At 39.1% G+C, this 25,061-nt stretch overlaps 1 protein-coding gene across 3 annotated transcripts in view; it reads left to right on the forward strand.

Annotated features, from left to right (window-relative positions):
• ZNF391 (zinc finger protein 391) overlaps positions 1-25,061 on the forward strand; it is a 75,989-nt gene that overhangs the window by 28,191 nt on the left and 22,737 nt on the right. Inside the window, exon 5 of one of the 3 annotated variants that reach the window (XR_013168809.1) lies at positions 21,583-22,175. The exons of the other annotated variants lie outside the window; for them this stretch is intronic. The gene's annotated coding sequence lies outside the window, so the exon portion shown is untranslated. Of the gene's footprint in view, positions 1-21,582; positions 22,176-25,061 lie in introns of those variants that run through there. 3 annotated transcript variants of the gene reach the window in all.

Below are 25,061 nucleotides of genomic sequence, written 5' to 3' on the forward strand. Positions count from 1 at the left end.
GATTCATACACCTAGTTTCATGCCTCACAACTTCATTCCTTCATGGTGGCAGTTGTATGTATACATCACAGTTACCCCTTCTATTCCTCAGTCATTGTACCCTTAGGCCACCTCCATTCACTGTGAATCATGATCACTGCCGCCATAAACGCCAGTGTGCAAATGTCCATTCGTGTCTCCACACGCAGTTCCTCCAGGTATATACTGAGCACCGGGGTGAACGTGCAAGTGCTTTCTAACTGCTGGGATCACTTTTAAACTATCCTCAACAGTCCTCTCTAATCCTCTGGCCAGTCTCCTGGATCTTCCTCTGTTTATATGAATTATACATCCCTTCAATAATATTCTCTTCCTAAAATTTACAACCTCTATCAAGTTCCATTACTTTTCCTTTCTTATAATCTTGCCCTTCTTGCAGTTCATCATTTTAGTCACTTCACTTTTATCTCAGTAGCCCCACCTTAAGCCCCTCTAAACTTCTCAAATCATTGATGCTATTCCATAGTCCCTAAGAATGCCTCTGCCCTCTTGCCCTTCCTACCAGACCGGAACAATATCTGAAGTTTCAGTGCAGAAAACTCCTCTGGGAGTTTGTTTCCACTGTCCTATGAGGAAATTATTTTTGTAAACCCAGGTTGTGTTCCTGCCTTGCCTCCTCCCTTCTCTGGGAACACAGTACTGAGTTCCTTTCAAGGGTCACAATAGTTCCCCTAGAATCCAGAGAATGGGGTACAGAATACCAGGATGGCTTTGTGTTGGCACTTGCACATTTCCTTCCTCCTGTGAAGAAGTTCTAGATTCAAAATTTGAAATCATCTTCCATTGGAACAAAGAAAAGATATATGGATGTAAAATACGAAGGGACTAGAGGACAAAAAGATGTCAGGCAGCACCAGGTGAGTGAGAGAACCACAACTGTTATGATTTGATGAAAGAATATCAGCTCACATGGTTACTAAAGACAGGGCACCTTTGAAATACTGAAAGGGGATGTTTTCCTTACTGTTCCCCAAATCTCTGGAGATGTGAATTGCTGTGGAAGCAGGTACAAGAATATTTTTAAACTTTTCCCCTATTTTTCCTTTAACTGTATTCTCAAAGGGAGATTTAACTTTGATCCGTAATAGTCACTCATGAACCTCAGGCTCCAGGCAGGCCAAGCCTCGGATTTTCTTTGCCTCATTGCTAAAGAGCCAAACAAAGATATGATTCCCCTTACATGTTGTTCAGAGGCACTATACCCTTAATATTGGGGTTCCTCAAATATTCCTGTTTCAGTCCCTGAAAGTTTATCTCCCTCTGAAACACCTGCTGTGCTCACCCACTTTCTAATATTCCTGCTTACTTTCCATTTTCCCTGATAAGCCTGTCGACCATTTCCATGGCTCCATGTTCTAAAAGTACCATTTTAACAATGAACGTGTGGAAACTGAAATTGAAGACACATTCTAATTTTGAAAGTAAAAAACAGCACAACCCATATCCAACCCATCAGTAAATCCTGTTGGCTGTACTTCAAAATTTGTTCCAGAATCAAACTATTTCCCACCATTTCCAACCTGACCCAAATCACCTTCATATCTCCTAGATTATTGCCTTCCAGTTGGTCTCCGTTTTCATCCTTGTCCTTCTTGCAACCCTTGACGTACATACACACAAGCTATTCTCAACGCAGCTGTCAGAGGGATCCTTATCAAATATTTTTTAGATCTTGTTACTTCTGCTCAAAACCCTCCAATGTTTCTGATCTCACCCCTGGTACAACCCAAAGCCCTCACAGTGGCCACACAGTCTGGCCCTTCATGGCCTCTTGATCTCGTCTCCTATCCTCTCCTTCTCATTCGCTATACTCTAGCTATATTGACCTCCTTGTTCTCAGACATGCCAGGCCACTCCTACTGCAGGACTTTACATGGGCTGTCCCTCTGCATGGAGAGCTTTTGCCCATATATCCACATGGGTTTCTCTCACCTCCTATGCCATCTTCTCAATAAGGCTGGTTCTTGTTACCTTGTTATTTAAAATTGTAACACTTACCTCACTGGTATTTACTATTCCCCTGTCCTACTTTATTTTTCCCCATAAAATCTATTATTTATACTTTATTTTTTAAAAAATTTATTATTCATTTCCCCTGCTAGAATGTAAGCTTCATGTGGGGAGAGATGTTTTATTGTTTTATTTACTGCTGTGTTCTCATTATCTGAAATAGTAAGAATGTAATAAATGAATGCAAAGAAAAGCTGGGCTTTAAATTTTGTTTCAGATTCATAGATGAGAACTTAGACCAAGTTAGAAATTCTCAGAGCAGAGCACATTATAGAGAAATTCATCTCACTGAGAACCTTCCTCAATGCCCATTAGGTGAAAAATTGAGTGTAAGTTAGAGAAGACTAACAAAGCTTAGAAGAAATTATGGAGGAAAACACCACAAGACATGCATTTTTTGAGAAAGGGGGTTCAAAAAAATACTAGTCACCTACCCAAAATACTACCCTGTGGGATGAGGGCATGAATGTAATAGATTTAGGAGATGTTGAAGGCAGTACTCACTAAACAACAGAGTTCTAACAGGAAGAGGACACCAAAATGTAAAATACGTAAGAAATGCTTCAAATGGAATTAGAAGCTAATTGTTAGGTTATATTCCCTCACCCCCTCCTGCCCTGAAGTAACCGACCCTTAGCAAGCATTCCAGGAAACTTCCCCCACTTATAACTCCAGGAGGCCCTTTGTGGAACCAAACTTACCCCAGCCCACACAACAATCACGTGAGTATCCGTGCATCCCTCTCTGGCAGCTGCTGTAACTCCTTTATCCAACATCCCCCCTGCCAGCAGTTACAGCCCCAGCATCTGAAAGCTTGTGATAACACCACACTTAACACCCCAGCCCCCACTTCTAAACCGACTAATGAACAGCTGCCAATTTCCCACACCCAAGATAGGCAATGAAAATCCACCTCCCTTTCGCTCTTTTCCTGCCAGCCACCTATATAAACTGTACCCTTCCCCCTGGTCAGGGCTTTTGCCATCTTAGGTATCAGCCCACCTGCGCATATCCTCACAAGGAAAGCTCCTTTGGTTGAGTTTTGGTCTCTATTCTTCCCTCCCAGTCGAGAAACCTATCACTAATAAGACATCAGATTATTTATACTGGCAAGAAAACATACCATTGTAAGGACTGTGGAAAATACTTGCATCATCATTCCTATCTTATTTGACATAAAAAACAAAAATTCAGATGGAATTTGTCATCAGATATCCCATAAGAAGAGAGACCTTATGCAAATGATGATTGTAGGAAATTCTTTGTTTAGCATACCGCCCTGTGTCAACATCAGAGAACACCTACAGGATCAAGGCCTTAAAAATAAATGTGTGCCACATTGATGCAAAGTGTTAGTAATAGAGTAGCATAAGTGAACTCTGTTTTATGTATGATTGTTCTGTAAAACCTACAGCTTCTCTAATTTAAAAAAAAAAAAGAAAGAAAGAAATGTACTTTATGTGAATAGGTATTTGCTCAAAATGCTTCCCTTGTTGTGCCAAGGTAGAATTCATATACATTCAATGACTGTAGGAGAATCTTGCTTCAGATGTCATATCTCTCTCCCTCTCCCTCATCCTCTCCCCCTCCTCCCTTCCTCCCTGCAGCATTCCCTCCCTCTGCATCAGAAAACAAACTGGGGAGAAGCCCTGTAAATGCAGTAAATGTAAAAATGCCTTTACTAGAGTTTATATCTTGTTCAACATCATAGAACTTTCAGTAAGAAATATTTGAGTGCATTGAGTGCAGGAGATCTTTCAACCAGAATGCATAGCATATTCAGCATATAATGTACTCCATACTGGAGAAAAAACACACAAATATAATGAATATAGGAAGGTTTTCAATTCCTATCACACCTTTATAAAAAATCAAATCTTTGGAATTGAAGAAAAGCTGTACGGATGTAAATATGGGGAGAACTTTAAGCATTACTCATCTCTCACTCATCATCAATGAACACATGCAGGAGAAAAACTTTATGTGTCTAATAAGTGTGAAAAATCTTTTGGTCTTGTTTCATCTCTTTCTCAACATCAGAGACAAAATACCAAATGTGGAGCGTCTTCACTTAAAGCACGAGAGAATTCTGAGACAATAGTCTCAGAAGCAGTTCTGTTCTCACCAGGCATCGAAACTCTTCATCATAGGTAATATATAATAATGGAAAAGTAATTGGTATGGGAAAAATACTATCTTAGTGATACCATTTTCTGAAGAACTTAAGAGTAAAATGTATTTGAGCCCCCATCTTCTCCCAGAAAAATATTAGTTACTCAAAGGCCAACTTGTGTGCATTTAATTTTCTTGGATTAGAATCTTAGGCCCCAAGACCTCTTAATTATTATAATTACCCCTTAATGTGTTTATTTCTCTCTTCATCGTGCTCTTTGGGAGAAGCTGAAGGTGAATTTTGTTTTGAAGGCAATTTTTGAATAGGGATTTCTTTCTGTTTTCCTATCTCTAGAAGTACTGATTTAGTGAAACTATTCACAAGCAAAGAGATTTGGAGGACTTTTGAATAATTCACACCATACTGTTGTGTGAACCGGTTCTTAAAACAAAAGCAGAAGATGCAATTCAAGGGAATAATGTGAAAGCTGAATCCTGAACCATCTCCAGCAGAAAGGCTGCTTTCTCCTCCACAAGCCCATTAGAGAACAGTTTGTTTTATGGCCAGCCTAAGAGCAAATTCACAGAACTCTACTGTATGAATATTCCATTTGGCCCTACATGCCACATCCCCTGACAAAATCTCTAATATCCGCAGTTGCTGTTCCTTCTCTTACATATGTTCCTTACTCTGACTGTTTCTATGTGAACTTTCATGTCCAACAATTTTACCATTTCCTACCACTTTTTCCTCTCCTTCTAAGAACTGCCTTATTTTTTTTTAGAACGGCCTTATTTTGAATAATTATTTTTACATATTGCTGAAATCTATTTGCTAATATTTTGTTAAGGATTTCTGCATCTATATTCATGAGGAATATCTGTAGTCAATTTTTTGTTGTTGTTTCTGTACTATTTATGTTTGGGTTGGGTATTAGGGTAATTAGTCTTATTTTTTTTAATTGAGAAGTATACTCTTCTGTTTTCTGGAAGAGTTTGTGTAGAACTGGTATTAATTCTTCAATAAATACTTGGCAGAATTCTCCATTTAAACCATCTAGGCCTGAAGTTTTTTTTTGTAGAGAGTTTTTAAATTATGAATTCAATATCTTTAATTGTGATAGGGCTATTCAAATTAATTCAAATTGGATAAGTTGTGGTAGTTTGTGATTTTCTAGGAATTGGTCCATTACTTTTTGAAAAAATCTGTTGAGGTTTGTTTTATGGGCCAGTATATTATCTATCTTGGCATATGTTCTGTGGGCACTTGAAAAAAGTGTTTGTTCTGTTGTTGGGTGGAGTGTTCTATAAATGTCAATTATATGGGGTGGTGGTGTTGTTGAGTTCTATATACTTGTTGATTTTCTATCTAATTATTCCATCAATTGTTAAGCGTTAGATGTTAAGGTCCCTGACTATACTTGTGGATTCTGAATACCACTTTTAATCACTACAGAACCAATTACTAGGCTCCTTTTCTACTTTCTCTGTTTGAGGTGCTTATAAGCTGTAGCCTGTACATAAACATTTTCACCTTTTCTTCCCTGCTTTGATCTTGTGTCAGGAAGTCCCCAAGACAACCCCTAGGTTTGGTGCTCACTAGGAGGACTAAGGATATAGTCATATTCATGGCTATGATTTATTACAGCAAAAAGATTCAAAGCAAAATCAGTAAAGGGAAAAGGCACATGAGATGCCAGGCACAAGCCTCCAAGAGTCCTCTCACAGCAGAGGCTTACAGAATGCACCAATACTTATGGCAACAAGCTGTGACAGCATGACACCAGAGAAGATCATTAGAGACTTGGTACCCAAGGTTTTACTGGGGGCTGGCCACTAATACACCTTCTGTGTAGCACATTCCACAATCCCAAATCCCCAAAAGAAAGCAGGTGTTCAGCAAAAACCACATTTTACAAATGGTTTAAGCACAGTGAGCCACTCTTAGTTCTGGGAATAGTGGAAACCCTCCCAAAATCCAAGTTCCTAGGTGCTTACCAAGGGCCAACCTTGTAAGCAGGATGTTCTAAGGAGAGCAGCTTCCCAGAGCAGCCTACTATGGGACCCTTTTCTGCTCAAGTATGTAAAATCTGACCCTTCTAGCTCCATAGCTCTCACTCTCCATTGCAACATTTGATTCCTGTGTGGTGAGGCTGCTTCCTACCCCAACTTCCCTCATGTTTCAAGATGTTTGACAGACAATTTGTTGCTTAGAAATTCAGTTAGTTGAGTTTGGTCAGTTAGTTAGACCGAAAGTCAATGGGATAACTGGTTACTTGAATATGTAAGCAGTTAAACTGCCAGATCATGTAGTTTTTCTTAATTGACAATAATTGTTCTTCAAGGATCAGTCAGTTGGGAGGTACATCTGATAATTTATTGTGTTTATCCTCTCATTTAAGGCAGTTCGTTGGTTAGAATCCTAGGGGTTACTAGGGCCAGCTGTTCTCCAGGTGGCAAATGGAAAGCTCCTCCTGAGAAAGTGTATTTCTCCCCCCTCCCCGACAACATGAAGATGCTCAGTAGGATGGACCAAAATGTTTCATCTTCTGGGCCTCCTATTCTATTTGTGGAAAAAGGCACCAAGTGCCTGGTAAGCAATGGCAAATGTGGAGGCAGGGGATGGTAAATGACCTTGTGAGCCATCCCCTCATCAAGGCTGGGGAAGTTATTTGTACAAGTGTATCAGGGAATGATACAGGGGCCTGTGGGGACTGGTGCTCACTATCTCTATTGAATATGCTGTTGTCTACTCATCTGGTTGATCCTGGAAATCTGGGACATATCCATGGCTATGTTTTTAGCAAATTCCTTCTGTAAGGCAGGTGAGAGGCCCAATAAGAATCATGCCCTTGGTGGGAAGGGAGTGTGGCCAATGCTGATATTAACTAAGTGCTGCTTTCAGTAGTCCCTGCCTCCTAGGTCCTCCCAGATGTATCCTTTGAAAGGAGTGGGATGTAGGAAAGCACCTAAAACATAAAGATTCAGGTTCTGGATCTGCATTATAACAAACCATTAACCCCTTTGAGGCTCTATTTCCTGAAATATAAAGTATGAAGAGCATCTTTCCTGCCTACCTCATAGTGATACTTTGAGGGTCACATGAGATAACAGGGAAAGTTTGTACTAAGCTCTAACTGTACAATGGGCTGGTTGAAATCACAGGATATCACTGAGTTCACTATAATCACAGGATATCACAGACCCAACTGCTGTACGGCAGGTTATGAAGTCCAAAGAGAAAAGGACTGTTACATAAATCCTGAATTAGATATCATCTTCATTTTTCTGATGAGTAGAAGGATGCTTAACTTTTATGACATCCTTTCTAATTTTTTTCTTCCTCTTGGTTATCAGCTATCCAAATTATTTTTAGTAAAAAATTATCCAAGAAAAAAATGTAGAAAATTCTCAGTAATTGTATTTCTGTTATTGGAAAAGACTTGAGCTTTTTTGGGCAGAAATGTTTTTCTCCAACTTGAAGAACTTCAGTGTTCACAGAAAACAAGAGTAAAAATTTCTAGTGTAAGTTTGATATTTGAGAAAAGAGAATTCTCTCTTGGATGCAGAATGGAAGTGAAAAGACAGACTTTAATACCGACTTAGTCTTGGTTAGTCAGTTGCCCAGGTTTATATACTTTATGTATAATATTCCTTACCTCAAAAATCCCACTGCGGTGTGTATGTGGGGAGGGGGGGGAAGTGCAAGGGTAGTTCAGTGGTAGCTCAGAGGCAGAATTCTCGCCTGCCATGTGGGAGATCCAGGTTTGATTCCTGGCCCATGCACTTCCCAAACAAGCAAACAAACAGCAAAAACAAAAATTCAATAAATGGTGGTGCAATAAGGGGATACTTACATGGAAAAAGAATGAAGTTTGACCCCCACCATACAGCATACCAAAAAAATTTTAAAATCCCTTGCTTCTTTTGAAATACAGGGACCGAAAGAGCTGTTCCAGTCTCTTGGTATGGCCCTTCTCTTGTAAAATGAGGTAGGATAGAACAATGATTGAGAAAGTGGACTCGAGTTTGAATCCTGAGTCTATCAGATATTAGCAGCATCACCTCAGGCAAGTTATTTAATCTCTCTGTGTCTTAGTTTCCTTATCTTAAAATGAGGATGGTGATTAAAATCTTAATATTCTGGTAAGAATATTGTGAGAAGTTTGAATTAATAAATGGCTGGCACAGAATAATGTTTGGCACACAATAATTACCCAAGAACAGAGGGTCAGGTTTACTTATACTGATCTAGGAAAATGAATAAACTCAAATTGAAATACAGATCATCTAGCTCTGATATCTGTCACCAGGATAGATTCAACTCATCATGCTTCCAGGGGCTTATCCCTTTCTCCCTTACTGTCTTCTGTGGAACAAGTTCATTACTCACTCATCTGGAGTCTTGAATGTCCCTCCAGAAGATACCTACATACTTGGTAAGAAAGGAGAGTGCCCTTCCCACCATGAGGAAGACCTCGCATTAGGCCCCAATTGAGGATGTTTGCATCCCTATCTAAATCTTTCCTCGCCTCGTTCCCCAAAGTGGTGGGACGGAGTTCAGAAGGCCTGAGGTCCTTCCTGTAGCACTTGGTGTTCTAGAAGAACTGAATGTTGGCCCAATCAGGATGTGTGATACTGGGGAAGTTCTTTTTCCCTGGTTTCATTGACCCCTCCTTTAAAAGAAAGGCTTCAGTATTAATTCACATTGACTTAGCACTTAGCAATTTTCAAAGTGTTTTTGTCATGGAACTTTCTTTTTATAAGTTTCACAATACCCTGCTGGATTAGGGGTTATCTTCCTATTTTATAGTGGTATTAGGTTCAGAGAGTCAATGAATTGAACAAGATAACATAGTTAGAAAAAAATCAAATAATTAAAACCCACCTTCTGACTCTGAATCCAGTACTCTTTGCATTGTCCTGCTGGGTCTGAGGCATGCTTTGTCAGCTATGGTATTTGCTTATCCAAGACTGAAACAGTGGGACATGCCCTTGTGAGCATGGGAAGTCCAGCCACCAGCAACCCAGTCCCTGCCTATCCAATCCTGGTGGACAGGAATGAGCCATGTAGCTATACAGAATCATGCATAGGATTGCTGATAATCTTAAACTCCAGTGGGAGCCTGGAGCTGTGTTTGGTTGTGGCTGAGGATGAGGATCAGCCTGGCTGACAGAGTTGAGGCAGCTTGTGTGTGGCCCCACCCTGGCCAATGGGCACAGTCATGTTTCTTCACTTCTCATAGGCAGGACTGTTTTTTTCTGGGTAAAGGTAGAACACTCCCTTGCTCAGAGTTAGGGAGGGTCTGGTCTCCCAGAGTAGTCCCTGCTTGCTCATGGCTAAAGCACAAGGAGGAGAGGAAGTGAACTGTTCAAATTTGTGATGCTCAGAGGGTGAGACACTGTGTCCAGTGACCTGCCATCCTGGTCATGCAGCCAGGGCATGGAGGTAGGATCTCCCCACTGAAGAATGTGTCCAGTTGGGATGATCACTTTAAATTGGCCCAAATCTCATTTCTCCTCAGCTCAAATCTAAGGGCTCTGTACTGATTTGAACATTTGTTCTAAAATAAAATATTAAAAGCTGACTTTCCTGAAATGGCAGTTTTGCAACATTTGGTCTGAGGAAGTGGTGCTGACTATTGTCCTTTGATGAAAAAGGCAGGTGGTATTACAAAAGTGCCTCCTCTTGACAACAGTGAACTAGTGAGACTTGCCAGCCACCAACTCTGAGCTTTTCTCTTGGCAGTGAAGCAAATTCACTCAGCATTTGCTCAACACTCTCTCTGTGCCAGGCAGTGAGCCAGATAAAGTGTGGAGGGCAAGCCAGTGGGGGACATGAGTATAAAAGAGGGTTATGAAGAGCTTTAAAGAACTCCCGGAACATAAAGGTCGGCTGTGGGATAAAGAGACTGCAACAGAAACAGAAAAGGCATAGGAGGAAAACTAGGAAGTTTGGGGGATATGAGCATAGTTAAGAAGGTATATTCTAAAAGCAAGGATTGATACTTAGGAGTCATTAGTGTGGGATCAAAGCAAGAATGGGACACCTAAGACTCTATGAGTCTGATTAAAGTTTTGACAAATTAGAAAGTAAAGCCAACTTTCAGGCCATCCTAGCTTCATCACTTTAGGACTTAATGCAAAGTGCCTAATGTCTATGAGCCTTGGCTCCCCCATTTGTATTCTAGAAATAAAACTTGGCATCAACGAGGCCAATACCTATAAGACAGTACAGCAAAAATAAAGTAAAACTTCCAAAATGCCTTGATAGGTAATTTAAGTGTATATTTGCATTAAAATGGTTCCAAGAGGAAATTACTGCAGGTATGCAGAGAGAGGTTCACTCCTCTCTCTTCCCTTGATCCCCATTTTTCTCTCCTTCCTTCCAAATTCTTTATCAGCCCCCCAGCCTGGACTAGTATTTCTGTCTCCTTACTCCTTGCCTCTCAATCTAGACCCTCCTCTGGCCTAGAGAATCTACTCTGGTGTCCATGAATGATTCTAGTCTCTTTCTAGATATTAATCAGAAAACTTCTCCAGGTCTTCCAGGTCTCTTCTCCATTATCCCAATCAGGACATTAAAGGCTCAGCAGTCAAAGCGGCAAATACATCGTAGTTACACATTGATATTTTTGTTTCTATAACATCTGTGAAGTATCAGTGATAATATACTTGCTGTGCTTTAAGGAAAATCATCCTTGAGAAATATCTAGCATAGCACCTGGCTGAGTGATGAACCAGTAACTGGTGGCTTTGGTTATTTGGAACATGGCATTGTGATGGGTCTTATAGAGCTCGGAGACCACAACTTGCTAGTATTATTGCAAGACTGAGGCTGTGAGAGGAAGAATATGCTAAAGGACACACAGCAAGTCCTTACAGACACAAAATAGCAGGCCTGGACATCAGTGATTCTTAGAGCTTCATGATGTCTTCTCTCAGCCATGATTCACTGTAGAGATGTGCCTCCATTCTACCAGAGTCACAGGGCTGCTGGACTTTCCTCCCATGTCCCATGGGACTGGCACTCAAGCAGCTGTTGGGTGGAAGGGAGGAAGGAGACTGACCTTCCAATTTCTTCCTTGGGTTTGTTTCAGAGCTTTGAGAAAACCTGCAGAAAGGACTCTGCCTCAGTCTGTAATTGTGCACTCATCCTTTCTTTTTGGGTCCCTAGTTTCCCCACATGTAAATAAAAGGGTTGGACTGTTGCTGATGTCCATTCTGGTTCTGAGAGTCTATGTGGAACAGTGGCTTCCCCCAGATGAGCAGGACTTGGATGGCAAAAGAGAGAAAATGGTCATAAGTATAACATTAAATAGAAAAGCTGGATATTAAATTATGTGTAGTATAATTTGAACTCTGTAATTGAAAATAATTTACTAATTCAACAAATGTTTACTGCATACTCCCTTGTCTAGTGTTTTTTTATTTTTCAATTTTGTCTCATAGTGATACTGTAGGAGATGCCTCACAAGTGTCATAAGGAAATGGGGTGCCCAGCAGGTTAGGCTTTGGTAGCTGTGGTACTCAACTCTCCAGGTTTAGAAACTTGGTAGTTTTCACAGCACTGAAGTTATTCTGGCTCTTAAAGGTAATACATGATAACAAAACTCACAAAAGATGGTCTACAGATAAACTTGGCTAAGTGCTAATGGAGCCTGTGAGTAACTCATGGGATCAATGAAGGATCCCCCAGGTTCAAGTTTTAAGGTTCCACGTTGACCAAATTAGGAGAAAAAAGACTTGTTGATCCTGGATTCAGAGCAAAGGTCTTGAGGGAGAGCCATCAGGGAGGGCCACAGCGGTATGTTGATATGTCTCTGAACCCCAACAGAGTATGCATCACCAGTGATTGATAGGGCTCCTGAGGACTCCACCTCTCTGCAGTCCATGGATAGAGCTAGAGAAGCTCTGGCAGACCCCACACCTTAGGCTCCTGGGTTTTTTCACTCCATGATAGCCATTTTCATTTGGCTAAAAATTTTTTTCCTTAGACCTGCACAATTCAACTTTCCATCTTTATTTTAATTGATTGATTAGGTCAATTTTATTCCACCTACAATATATTTCAGTAGTTGTTTCCCCACATATTTACTGGCATTTGATAAGGAAATTTTACATCTTACTCCCTAAGGAAAAATAGTATCTCATATTTTTAATTTGCATTTCCCTGATCCTAGGCAATTGCACCTCATTTTATAAATTCTTTACATATTTTCTCCTTTCTGTTTTTTTAAATTTTTATTTTGTACTTATTTTGCTACTAGGTTATTTGCCTTTTTAACAAAAACTAACTTGTAGATGCTCTTTATATATTCCGGATAGTATTCCTTTATCTATTTCATATACCCTTTCCAGTCTATCATGCATTATTTAAAAAAAATATTTTATTGAGACATAGCCACACACGTACAGTCCAACCACATTTTACAATTATTGGCTCACATAGTTGTGTATTCTTCATCATGATTATTTTTAGAACATTTGTATCATTCCAGAAAAAGAAAAAAAAAAAGAACTCATACATCTCATACCCCTTACCCCTCCCTCTCATTGACCCACAGTATTTCAATTTACCCAATTTTTTATTTTTTATTTACTTATTTTTTTAAATACCAAAAAAGACAAAGCAAATGCAAACATTCCTATTTTGATCATTCCGTTCTACATATATAATCAGTAATTCACAATATCATCACATAGTTGCATATTCATCAACATAATCATTTCTTGGAATATTTGCATCTATTCAGAAAAAGAAATAAAATGAAAACAGAAAAAAAATGTATACATACCATACCCCTTACTTCTCCCTTTCATTGATCACTAGCATTTCAAATTAAATTTATTCTAACATTTGTTCCCCCTGTTATTTATTTTTATTCCAAATGTTCTACTCATCTGTTGACAAGGTAGATAAAAGGAGCATCAGACACAAGGTTTTCACAATCACACAGTCACATTGTGAAAGCTATATCATTATTCAGTTATCATCAAGAAATATGGCTACTGGAACACAGCCCTACATTTTCAGGCAGTTCCCTTTAGCCTCTCCACTACATCTTGACTAACAAGGTGATATCTGTTTAATGAGTAAGAATAACCTCCAGGATAACCTCTCGACTCTGTTTGGAATCTTTCAGCCATTGACACTTTATTTTGTCTCATTTCACTCTTCCCCCTTTTGGTCGAGAAGGTTTTCTCAATCCCTTCATGCTGAGTCTCAGCTCATTCTAGGTCAATCTACCCAGTTTTTACCCTTTATCCTTCCTATTATTTATTTATCTTTTATCCATTTTTTTACTCATTTGTCCATACCCTGGATAAAAGGAGCATCAGATGCAAGGTTTTCACAATCACCAAGTCATACCATAAAAGCCATATAGTTATACGGTTTTCTTCGAGAATCAAGGCTACTGGAACCCAGTTCGACAGTTTCAGGTACTTCCCTCTAGCTACTCCCATACACCATAAACTAAAAAGGACTATCTGTATAAAGGGTAAGAATAACCTCCAGGATAACCTCTTGACTCTGTTGGAAATCTCCCAGCCACTGAGAGTTTATTTAATCTCATTTCTCTCTTTCCCCTTTTGGTCAACAAGTCTTTCTTATTCCCAAGTCACACATTATTTTTAATGCAAAAGCTTAAAATTTTAATGTGGTCAGATTCATATTTTTTAATTTTTTCTCTTATGAAATCTTCTTTACCCTAAGTATACAAATTAGCCTATTTTTTAAAATAAAGCAAGAAGAAATATTTAGTGATTTTACTCACATGAAGAAAACTTAAATGATACAGAACTGAAAATATTAGAAATCTATATACCATAAAAATAAACATAAATTAGCCAACTTCATGGATATTTCCAGTTAAGCATCCATAAAATATGTATTCACCTTTTAAATTTTTTTTTTATTGATTAAAAAAAGAATTAACAAAACAATTAGAAATCATTCCATTCTACATGTACAATCAGTAATTCTTAATAACATCACATAGTTGCATATTCATCATTTCTTAGTACATTTGCATCGATTTAGAAAAAGAAATAAAAAGACAACAGAATAAGAATTAAAACATTAATAGAAAGAAAAAAAAAAACCCTATACCTCACATGCAGCTTCATTCAGTGTTTTAACATAATTGCATTACAATTGGGTAGTACTGTGCTGTCCATTTCTGAGTTTTTATATCCAGTCCCGTTGTACAGTCTGTATCCCTTCAGCTCCAATTACCCCTTCTCTTTTTTTTTTTTTTAATTAACGGAAAAAAAGAAATTAACCCAACATTTAGAAATCATAACATTCTACATATGCAATCAGTAATTCTTAACATCATCACATAGATGCATGATCATCAATTCTTAGTACATTTGCATCGGTTTAGAAGAACTAGCAACATAACCGAAAAAGATATAGAATGTTAATATAGAGACAAAAATAAAAGTAATAATAGTAAAGTCAAAACAAAACAAAACAAAACAAAACAAAACAAAAACCAGTAGCTCAGATGCAGCTTCATTCAGTGTTTTAACAAGATTACTTTACAATTAGGTATTATTGTGCTGTCCATTTTTGAGTTTTTGTATCTAGTCCTGTTGCACAGTCTGTATCCCTTCAACTCCAATTGCCCATTATCTTACCCTGTTTCTACCTCCTGCTGGACTCTGTTACCAATGACATATTCCAAATTTATTCTCGAATGTCTGTTCACATCAGTGGGACCATACAGTATTTGTCCTTTAGTTTTTGGCTAGACTCACTCAGCATAATGTTCTCTAGGTCCATCCATGTTATTACATGCTTCATAAGTTTATCCTGTCTTAAAGTTGCATAGTATTCCATCGTATGTATATACCACAGTTTGTTTAGCCACTCTTCTGTTGATGGAGATTTCGGCAGTTTCCATCTCTTTGCAATTGTAAATAACGCTGCTATAAACATTGGTGTGCAAATGTCCGTTTGTGTCTTTGCCCTTAAGTCCTTTGAGTAGATTCCCAGCAATGGTATTGCTGGGTCGTATGGCAATTCTATATTCAGCTTTTTGAGGAACCGCCAAACTGCCTTCCACAGTGGTTGCACCATTTGACATTCCCACCAACAGTGGATAAGTGTGCCTCTTTCTCCGCATCCTCTCCAGCACTTGTAATTTTCTGTTTTGTTGATAATGGCCATTCTGGTGGGTGTGAGATGATATCTCATTGTGGTTTTGATTTGCATTTCTCTAATGGCCAGGGACATTGAGCATCTCTTCATGTGCCTTTTGGCCATTTGTATTTCCTCTTCTGATAGGTGTCTGTTCAAGTCTTTTTCCCATTTTGTAATTGGGTTGGCTGTCTTTTTGTTGTTGAGATGAGCAATCTCTTTATAAATTCTGGATACTAGACCTTTATCTGATATATCATTTCCAAATATTGTCTCCCATTGTGTAGGCTGTCTTTCTACTTTCTTGATGAAGTTCTTTGATGCACAAAAGTGTTTAATTTTGAGGAGCTCCCATTTATTTATTTCCTTCTTCAGTGTTCTTGCTTTAGGTTTAAGGTCCATAAAACCGCCTCCAGTTGTAAGATCCATAAGATATCTCCCAACATTTTCCTCTAACTGTTTTATGGTCTTAGACCTAATGTTTAGATCTTTGATCCATTTTGAGTTAACTTTTGTATAGGGTGTGAGAGATGGGTCTTCTTTCATTCTTTTGCATATGGATATCCAGTTCTCTAGGCACCATTTATTGAAGAGGACTGTTCTGTCCCAGGTGAGTTGGCTTGACTGCCTTATCAAAGATCAAATGTCCATAGATGAGAGGGTCTACATCTGAGCACTCTATTCGATTCCATTGGTCGATATATCTATCTTTATGCCAATACCATGCTGTTTTGACCACTGTGGCTTCATAATATGCCTTAAAGTCCGGCATCGCTAGACCTCCAGCTTCGTTTTTTTTCCTCAAGATGTTTTTAGCAATTCGGGGCACCCTGCCCTTCAAGATAAATTTGCTTATTGGTTTTTCTATTTCTGAAAAATAAGTTGTTGGGATTTTGATTGGTATTGCATTGAATCTGTAAATCAATTTAGGTAGGATTGACATCTTAACTATATTTAGTCTTCCAATCCATGAACACGGTATGCCCTTCCATCTATTTAGGTCTTCTGTGATTTCTTTTAACAGTTTTTTGTAGTTTTCTTTATATAGGTTTTTTGTCTCTTTAGTTAAATTTATTCCTAGGTATTTTATTCTTTTAGTTGCAATTGTAAATGGGATTTGTTTCTTGATTTTCCCCTCAGCTTTTTCATTACTAGTGTATAGAAATGCTACAGATTTTTGAATGTTGATCTTGTAACCTGCTACTTTGCTGTACTCCTTTATTAGCTCTAGTAGTTTCGTTGTGGATTTTTCCGGGTTTTCGATGTATAGTATCATATCGTCTGCAAACAGTGATAGTTTTACTTCTTCCTTTCCAATTTTGATGCCTTGTATTTCTTTTTCTTGTCTAATTGCTCTGGCTAGAACCTCCAAGACAATGTTGAATAATAGTGGTGATAGTGGACATCCTTGTCTTGTTCCTGATCTTAGGGGGAAAGTTTTCAGTTTTTCCCCATTGAAGATGATATTAGCTGTGGGTTTTTCATATATTCCCTCTATCATTTTAAGGAAGTTCCCTTGTATTCCTATCTTTTGAAGTGTTTTCAACAGGAAAGGATGTTGAATCTTGTCAAATGCCTTCTCTGCATCAATTGAGATGATCATGTGATTTTTCTGCTTTGATTTGTTGATATGGTGTATTACATTAATTGATTTTCTTATGTTGAACCATCCTTGCCTACCTGGGATGAATCCTACTTGGTCATGATGTATAATTCTTTTAATGTGTTGTTGGCTAGAATTTTATTGAGGATTTTTGCATCTATATTCATTAGAGAGATTGGTCTGTAGTTTTCTTTTTTTGTAATATCTTTGCCTGGTTTTGGTATGAGGGTGATGTTGGCTTCATAGAATGAATTAGGTAGTTTTCCCTCCGCTTCGATTTTTTTGAAGAGTTTGAGGAGAATTGGTACTAATTCTTTCTGGAACATTTGGTAGAATTCACATGTGAAGCCATCTGGTCCTGGACTTTTCTTTTTAGGAAGCTTTTGAATGACTAATTCAATTTCTTTACTTGTGATTGGTTTGTTGAGGTCATCTATGTCTTCTTGAGTCAAAGTTGGTTGTTCATGTCTTTCCAGGAACCCGTCCATTTCATCTAAATTGTTGTATTTATTAGCGTAAAGTTGTTCATAGTATCCTGTTATTACCTCCTTTATTTCTGTGAGGTCAGTAGTTATGTCTCCTCTTCCATTTCTGATCTTATTTATTTGCATCCTCTCTCTTCTTTTTGTCAATCTTGATAAGGGCCCATCAATCTTATTGATTTTCTCATAGAACCAACTTCTGGTCTTATTGATTTTCTCTATTGTTTTCATGTTTTCAATTTCATTTATTTCTGCTCTGATCTTTGTTATTTCTTTCCTTTTGCTTGTTTTGGGATTAGTTTGCTGTTCTTTCTCCAGTTCTTCCAAGTGGACAGTTAATTCCTGCATTTTTGCCTTTTCTTCTTTTCTGATATAGGCATTTAGGGCAATAAATTTCCCTCTTAGCACTGCCTTTGCTGCATCCCATAAGTTTTGATATGTTGTGTTTTCATTTTCATTTGCCTCGAGGTATTTACTAATTTCTCTTGCAATTTCTTCTTTGACCCACTCGTTGTTTAAGAGTGTGTTGTTGAGCCTCCATGTATTTGTGAATTTTCTGGCATTCCGCCTATTATTGATTTCCAACTTCATTCCTTTATGATCCGAGAAAGTGTTGTGTATGGTTTCAATCTTTTAAATTTGTTAAGACTTGCTTTGTGACCCAGCATATGGTCTATCTTTGAGAATGATCCATGAGCACTTGAGAAAAAGGTGTATCCTGCTGTTGTGGGATTTAATGTTCTATAAATGTCTGTTAAGTCTAGCTCCTTTATAGTAATATTCAGATTCTCTATTTGTTTATTGATCCTCTGTCTAGATGTTCTGTCCATTGATGAGAGTGGGGAATTGAAGTCTCCAACTATTATGGTATTTGTGTCTATTTCCCTTTTCAGTGTTTGCAGTGTATTCCTCACGTATTTTGGGGCATTCTGGTTCGGTGCGTAAATATTTATGATTGTTATGTCTTCTTGTTTAATTGTTCCTTTTATTAGTATATAGTGTCCTTCTTTGTCTCTTTTAACTGTTTTACATTGAAGTCTAACTTGTTGGATATTAGTATAGCCACTCCTGCTCTTTTCTGGTTATTATTTGCATGAAATATCTTTTCCCAACCTTTCACTTTCAACCTATGTTTATCTTTGGGTCTAAGATGTGTTTCCTGTAGACAGCATATAGAAGGATCCTGTTTTTTAAGCCATTCTGCCATTCTATGTCTTTTGATTGGGGAATTCAGTCCATTAACATTTAGTGTTATTATTGTTTGGATAATATTTTCCTCTACCATTTTGCCTTTTGTATTATATATATCATATCTGACTTTCCTTCTTTCTACACTCTTCTCCATACCTCTCTCTTCTGTCTTTTTGGTTCTGACTCTAGTGCTCCCTTTAGTATTTCTTGCAGAGCTGGTCTCTTGGTCACAAATTCTCTCAGTGACTTTTTGTCTGAGAATGTTTTAATTTCTCCCTCATTTTTGAAGGACAATTTTGCTGGATATAGGAGTCTTGGTTGGCAGTTTTTCTCTTTTAGTAATTTAAATATATCATCCCACTGTCTTCTAGCCTCCATGGTTTCTGCTTTTGGGTCTAATCTCTTTGGGGTGCGCTGCACTTCTTGGATCTGTAATTTTAGGTCTTTCATAAGAGTTGGGAAATTTTCAGTGAAAATTTCTTCCATTAGTTTTTCTCCTCCTTTTCCCTTCTCTTCTCCTTCTGGGACACCCACAACACGTATATTTGTGCAGTTCATATTGTCCTTGAGTTCCCTGATACCCTGTTCAAATTTTTCCATTCTTTTCCCGATAGTTTCTGTTTGTTTTTGGAATTCAGATGTTCCATCCTCCAAATCACTAATTCTATCTTCTGTCTCTTTGAATCTATCATTGTAGGTATCCATTGTTTTTTCTATCTTTTCTACTTTGTCCTTCACTTCCATAAGTTCTGTGATTTGTTTTTTCAGTTTTTCTATTTCTTCTTTATGTTCAGCCCATGTCTTCTTCATGTCCTCCCTCAATTTATCAATTTCGTTTTTGAAGAGGTTTTCCATTTCTGTTCGTATATTCAGCATTAGTTGTCTCAGCTCCTGTATGTCATTTGAACTATTGGTTTGTTCCTTTGACTGGGCCATATTTTCAATTATTTGAGCGTGATCCGTTATCTTCTGTTGGCGTCTGCGCATTTAGACAGATTTCCCTGGGTATTGGATCCAAAAGTTTGGAAGATTTTTCTGTGAAATCTCTGGGTTCTGTTTTTCTTATCCTGCCCAGTAGGTGGCGCTCGTGGCACACGTTTGTCTGCGGGTCCCACCAGTAAAAGGTGCTGTGGGACCTTTAACTTTGGAAAACTCTCGCCGTCCGGGAGGTTCGCTAGCCGAAGCGGCTTGGAAGAGTTCTAGCTGGCCCGGGGTCCGAACGCAGGGAGGGTTGCTGGCCGCCGCAGCCTGGGAAAGCGCCCGTCCGAATTTCCTAGTCGGCCCGGGCAACAAGCGTGGCGGGAGGGCGCCAGCGGCCCCGCCCGGGAGTGTGCACGTTCCTGGGGAGTCACGGGTTTGGAAGGGGCCTCCCCCGCCCGTCACCATTCTCCGCGGCCTGGGGATTTCCGATCCAATTCTCTCAGTTGGTCCAGGGGGCCGCGCGTGGTGTGGGCACCAGCCGCCGCGGTTTCAGGGGAATGCCTCTCCAATTCTCCCAGCTGGCCCGGGAAGGGGGAAGGGAGTGACTCCGGCTGCTTGCCGCCCCGCCCGGTGAAGCCCGCGCGCCTCGGCGATCTCACCCGAGCGGCTTCTCTCAGCCAGCCAGCTGTTCCAGGATGGGGTACGCTGTCTTTTTTATCTCTGTTGTGGCTTTGGGCGCTGTTCTGTATCGTTTCTACTCCCCTAGTAGCTGTCCTGGAGAAGAAACTAAGATCCGCGCGTCTTACTAAGCTGCCATCTTCTCCGGAAGTCTGCCCACCTTTTAAATTTTTATATAGGTATAACACATACACATATACATACATACATGCCATGATGAGTCTAGCAAAAAACAAAATCAGAGATAGTAAAAATATTCTTAAGTTTTAAAAATTGTGTGGAATAGGTTTCAAAAATCCTGCCCAGTGGTGAAGTTCTGAATTTAAAAAAGCCCAGGCTATACAGGCCATAATTTTATAAGATTGATGGCTCTTTCCTGAAATATTGGGAAACTGGGATAAATAATACCTTTAAATTTACAAAATCCTTTCCAAGAGATATGAATGAATATAAGTCTGTCCTAGGGCCAAGACATCCTGCTCTACTTCTCTGTCAATAGAACATTGATACAGTTGACTGAAATTTGTTGGAGTTGTCTGGAATCCTAACTAGTCTGGGTAGGACCTATAGGGACAGACTGAAGACCGCTTTTCAGAGTTAAAACCATTCTTAGAAGGTGTTTTAGTTTGCTAAAGCTGCTGAGAACAATATACCAGAAATGGGTTGCCTTTTACAATGGGGATTTATTAGCTTGCAAGCTTACACTTCTGAGACTGTGAAAATGTCCAAATCAAGGCATCCTCAGGTGATGCTTTCTCCCCTAGACACCAACTGTTTACAATCCTGGCACCTCTGTCACATAGAACAGCACATGGTGGCATCTTTTTGTCTCTCCTTTCTCTTCTGTGGTTTTCTCTTGTTTCTGTGGCTTTCTCTATTTGTCTGCATATCAGTCTCCTATAAAGAACACCAAATGAAAGGATTAAGACCTCCCTTAGGCCATGCCTTAATTGAACTACCCTAATTGAAAGGTCTACTTACAAGAGGTTTACACTTATTGTGTGCATTAGCTTTAAGTACATGATTTTCTGAGGTCCATACAGCTTCAAACCATCATAGAAACCCAATGACAATTGAAGTGGTCTGATTTCCATTTGTGCCATTCCTTCAAGTTCCTGATAGATTTTCAAAGAGGAGTAAGTCAAGACCTCCAAATGGAAATATTAAAATTCTTTGCTTTAAGCAAGAAAAAAATTAAGCAATTCCTAAGGCCATATCTGTAGTGGATTTAAACTAGCAGCTCAATAAGAAAAGAGAATCACATAGAGCCTCTCCTCCTACAGTTTATAATCATTTAGGGAGGCTCTCACATGAGTTAAAAAAAATGACAAATTTGTTGAAGTGAATATGTCAGGGGAAACTATTTTTAACACTTACGGGTTTCTTAATTTTTATAGGGTTTTCCTCCAGTTCGAGTCTTCTGATGTTGATTTAAGTTTGACCAGCAATTGAAAACTTTCTCAATTCAATTATTGTAATATTTCTCCATACCATGAATTCTGTGATCCTGAGAAAGGGATGAATTGTACCTGTGGGCTTTCTTACATTCCCTACATTGTAAGGTTTCTCTCCGATATGAGTTTTCTGATGCTGAAGAAGTTGTATCTTTTGCTGAAAGCATTTCTCATGGATAACATTGAAAGATTTCTTTCCATTATGAACTCTCTGATGTTGAATAGATGAGGAGCAGTCACTGAATGCCTTTCCAGAGCCAACATATTCACAGAACTTTTCTGTGTACAGCATGAATTCTCCGATGTTGTCCAAGAAATTAACAATAGCCAAAGACTTTCCAGTATTCGTTACATTTATATGGTCTCTCACCTGATGCTGATTAAGGTTTGACCAGCAACTAAAGGTTTTTCCATATTCAGTACATTTATACAGTTTCTCTTCTCTGTGAGTTCTCTGCTGCTGAACAAGCTATCTGCTCTAATTAAGATTGCTGTACATTCATTACATTTATAGGATTTATCTTCAGTATGAGACTCCTGGCATCGAATAAGGTATATTCTTTGGCTTAAAGATTTCCTGTATTCATTACATTCATAAGGTTTCTATCCAGTATGAATTCATTGGTGCTGAATAAAGGTTGTGCAGTAAGTGAATGCTTCTCCATAGTCATTACCTTTATGTAATTATTTTCCAGAGTGAATTTTCTGACATTTAATAAGAATAGAAATTCAATGGAAGACTTTGCCACACTCAATACATATACAGTATATGCCTTCTAGTATGCATTTTTGGATGTTTATTAAGTACTGAATTTTATGTAAATGCTTTTCCACATAAATTACATTTATAGTGTTTCTCTCCAATGTGAACTTTTTAATGTTAGCTAAAGACTGAATTCTTTAAACCTAAAAGAATTATCACATGTAAAGATTCTTTGACATTCAATAATGCTTGAATTTTACATGAGGCTCTGCTCATATATCTCACACTTAAGAAGGCTGTCTTCAGCAGAGAATCTTTGTTATGTGTTAGACCTGAACTGAGATCCAAGTTCCATCCAAGTGTATTGTAAGAAAGGCTTCAGTCTCTCGTCAGGATTTTCTTAGGTATTTCTATCACTAGTCTCAATTTTTTGTATGATTTCTCTGCTATCTCATTAATTTTTCCTTCTGATTCCAGCTGTGACCAATTTTGAGTTCCAAGGATCATTTGTTGTCGGTCTTCTCTTTAAAGTCCCCTGGAATGATACTTTCTCAGAAATGCCTTGCTTCTGAGTTGAATCCTTGATTGTTGGTCAGGTTTCCCAATGTGTACTTGTTTTTATGTGTATAGTAGTAGTAGCAGTAGATATATATGTATGAATAAGCTTCGGTAGGAGTAAAGTTATGAGAAAATGAAATTGAAAATGACAAAAATATTTGGTAAGGTCTCAAATGTGACCTTGCAGTCTTGCTGCTGTGCATGTTCAACTTTATGGCTTGGTGGATCAGACAACACCCAGGTCATGATAGACAACCCAGATCTCATGGTAAGTTGGTGACCCTTGGTTAAGCATTCAGTCCCCACTAAGGCCTAGTAGCAAGCTAAAAGCTGTTTCTTAAAAGGAGAATAGTTATCTGCAGTTATCTCCAAAATCCTAAGGGACTGCATTGTGATTTTCCTATAGGGGCCTGCCAAAGGCTCCAGACAGCATCTCTATTTGCCACTGACACTTCCAGCACCATTGGATCTGCTGAGTCATAGGGCCCAAGTGGCAGGGCAGCTTGTACAGCAGCCTGGACTTGTCACAGAGCCTTCTTTTGTTCAAGTCCCCATTCAAAACTGACAGCTTTTCTGGTCACTTGGTAAATGGGCTGGTAGCAAATGAGGAATATGTTGTCCCCAAAATCCAAAGAAGCCAACTAGGTATTGTGCCTCTTTTTGGTTATAGGAGGGGCTAGATGCAACAGCTTGTCCTTCACCTTAGGAGGGGTATGTGGACATGCCCCACACCACTGGACACCTAGAAATTTCACTGAGGTGGAGGGCCCTGTATTTTTGTTGGATTTCTCTCCCATCCCCTGACACACAAATGCTTATGGATAAGTGTAGAGTAGTTGCTGCTTCTTGCTCACTAGGTCCAATCAACATGATATCATCAATATAACAGACCAATGTGATGTCTTGTGGGAGGAAGAAGTAATCAAGGTCCCTGCAGACAAGATTATGACATAGTGCTGGAGAGTTAATATATCCCTGAGGTAGGAGAGTGAAGGTATATTACAGGCCTTGCCAGCTGAATGTAAACTGTTTCTGATGGTCCTTACTGACAGCTATTAAGAAAAAAGCATTTGCCAGATCAATAGCTGTATACCAGTACCAGGTACTGTGTTGATTTGTTGATTGATACCATATCCGGAACAGCAGCTACAATTGAAGTCACCACCTGGTTAAGTTTACGATAATCCATTGTCATCCTCTAAAAGGTACGCAAGCCAAATAGGAGAGTTGAATGGTGATGAGGTGGTAATCACCACCCCTGCATCCTTCAAGTCCTTAAGAGTGGTACTAATCTCTGCAATCCCTCTAGGAATTCGGTACTGCTTCTAATTCATATATTGCTGTGTATGAGCAGTTCTAGTGGCTTCCACTTGCCTTTCCTACTATAATAGCCCTCACTGCACAAGTCAGAGAACCAATGTGGGGATTCTGCCACTTGCTGAATATGGCGATTCCAATTATGCATTGCAGAACTGGGGAAATGATCACAGAATGGGTCCGGGCACACACTGGACCCACTGTGAGACAGACCTGAGCTTAAACTCCATCGATCATCTGACCTCCATAAGCACCTGGTAGATTCTGACTGGTGGACCTGAGTGATGTTTTTAGGGTCTCCTGGAATTAGTGTCACTTCTGAACCAGTGTCTAATAATCCCCCAAATATCTGATCACTACCTTCTCCCCAGTGTACAGTCACCCTGGTAAGCCATAGGTCTCCTTGGGGAAGGCAGAGGGTACCCAGCCTTCCCCTCCTTCAAGGGGCTCTGGATCTGTGAACTGTCTCAGGTCTGGGGATTGATTAAGGGGCTGTGACTTCTGTTGTAATTCAAGTTAAACTTCTGCTTACTTGACCTAGAATTCTTCTGCTTATATAGCTCAAACAAGAAGTTAGTAGACTGCCCGACTGTTTTGCTTCTAGGAACCCCATGACCTACTAGACAACTCCATAGGTCTCTTTAAATCGGATTGTTTTGACTGCTGCTTTGAATCTGCTATCTATTATGGTGGCCATGCCCACCTTGTCTGTCCTGATTAACTGTTGCCACAAGGCTTCTACCAACTGTGGATCCAGTCATCCCCACTGTGTTTAAGGATTCCAGCACAGTGACAGCAGTTCTCACAGTAAAATCTGACCTACAGAAAGAGCAACTACAGAGCT

Source organism: Tamandua tetradactyla, chromosome 25, assembly GCF_023851605.1.
Source record: "Tamandua tetradactyla isolate mTamTet1 chromosome 25, mTamTet1.pri, whole genome shotgun sequence".
Classification (NCBI taxonomy): Eukaryota; Metazoa; Chordata; class Mammalia; order Pilosa; family Myrmecophagidae; genus Tamandua; species Tamandua tetradactyla.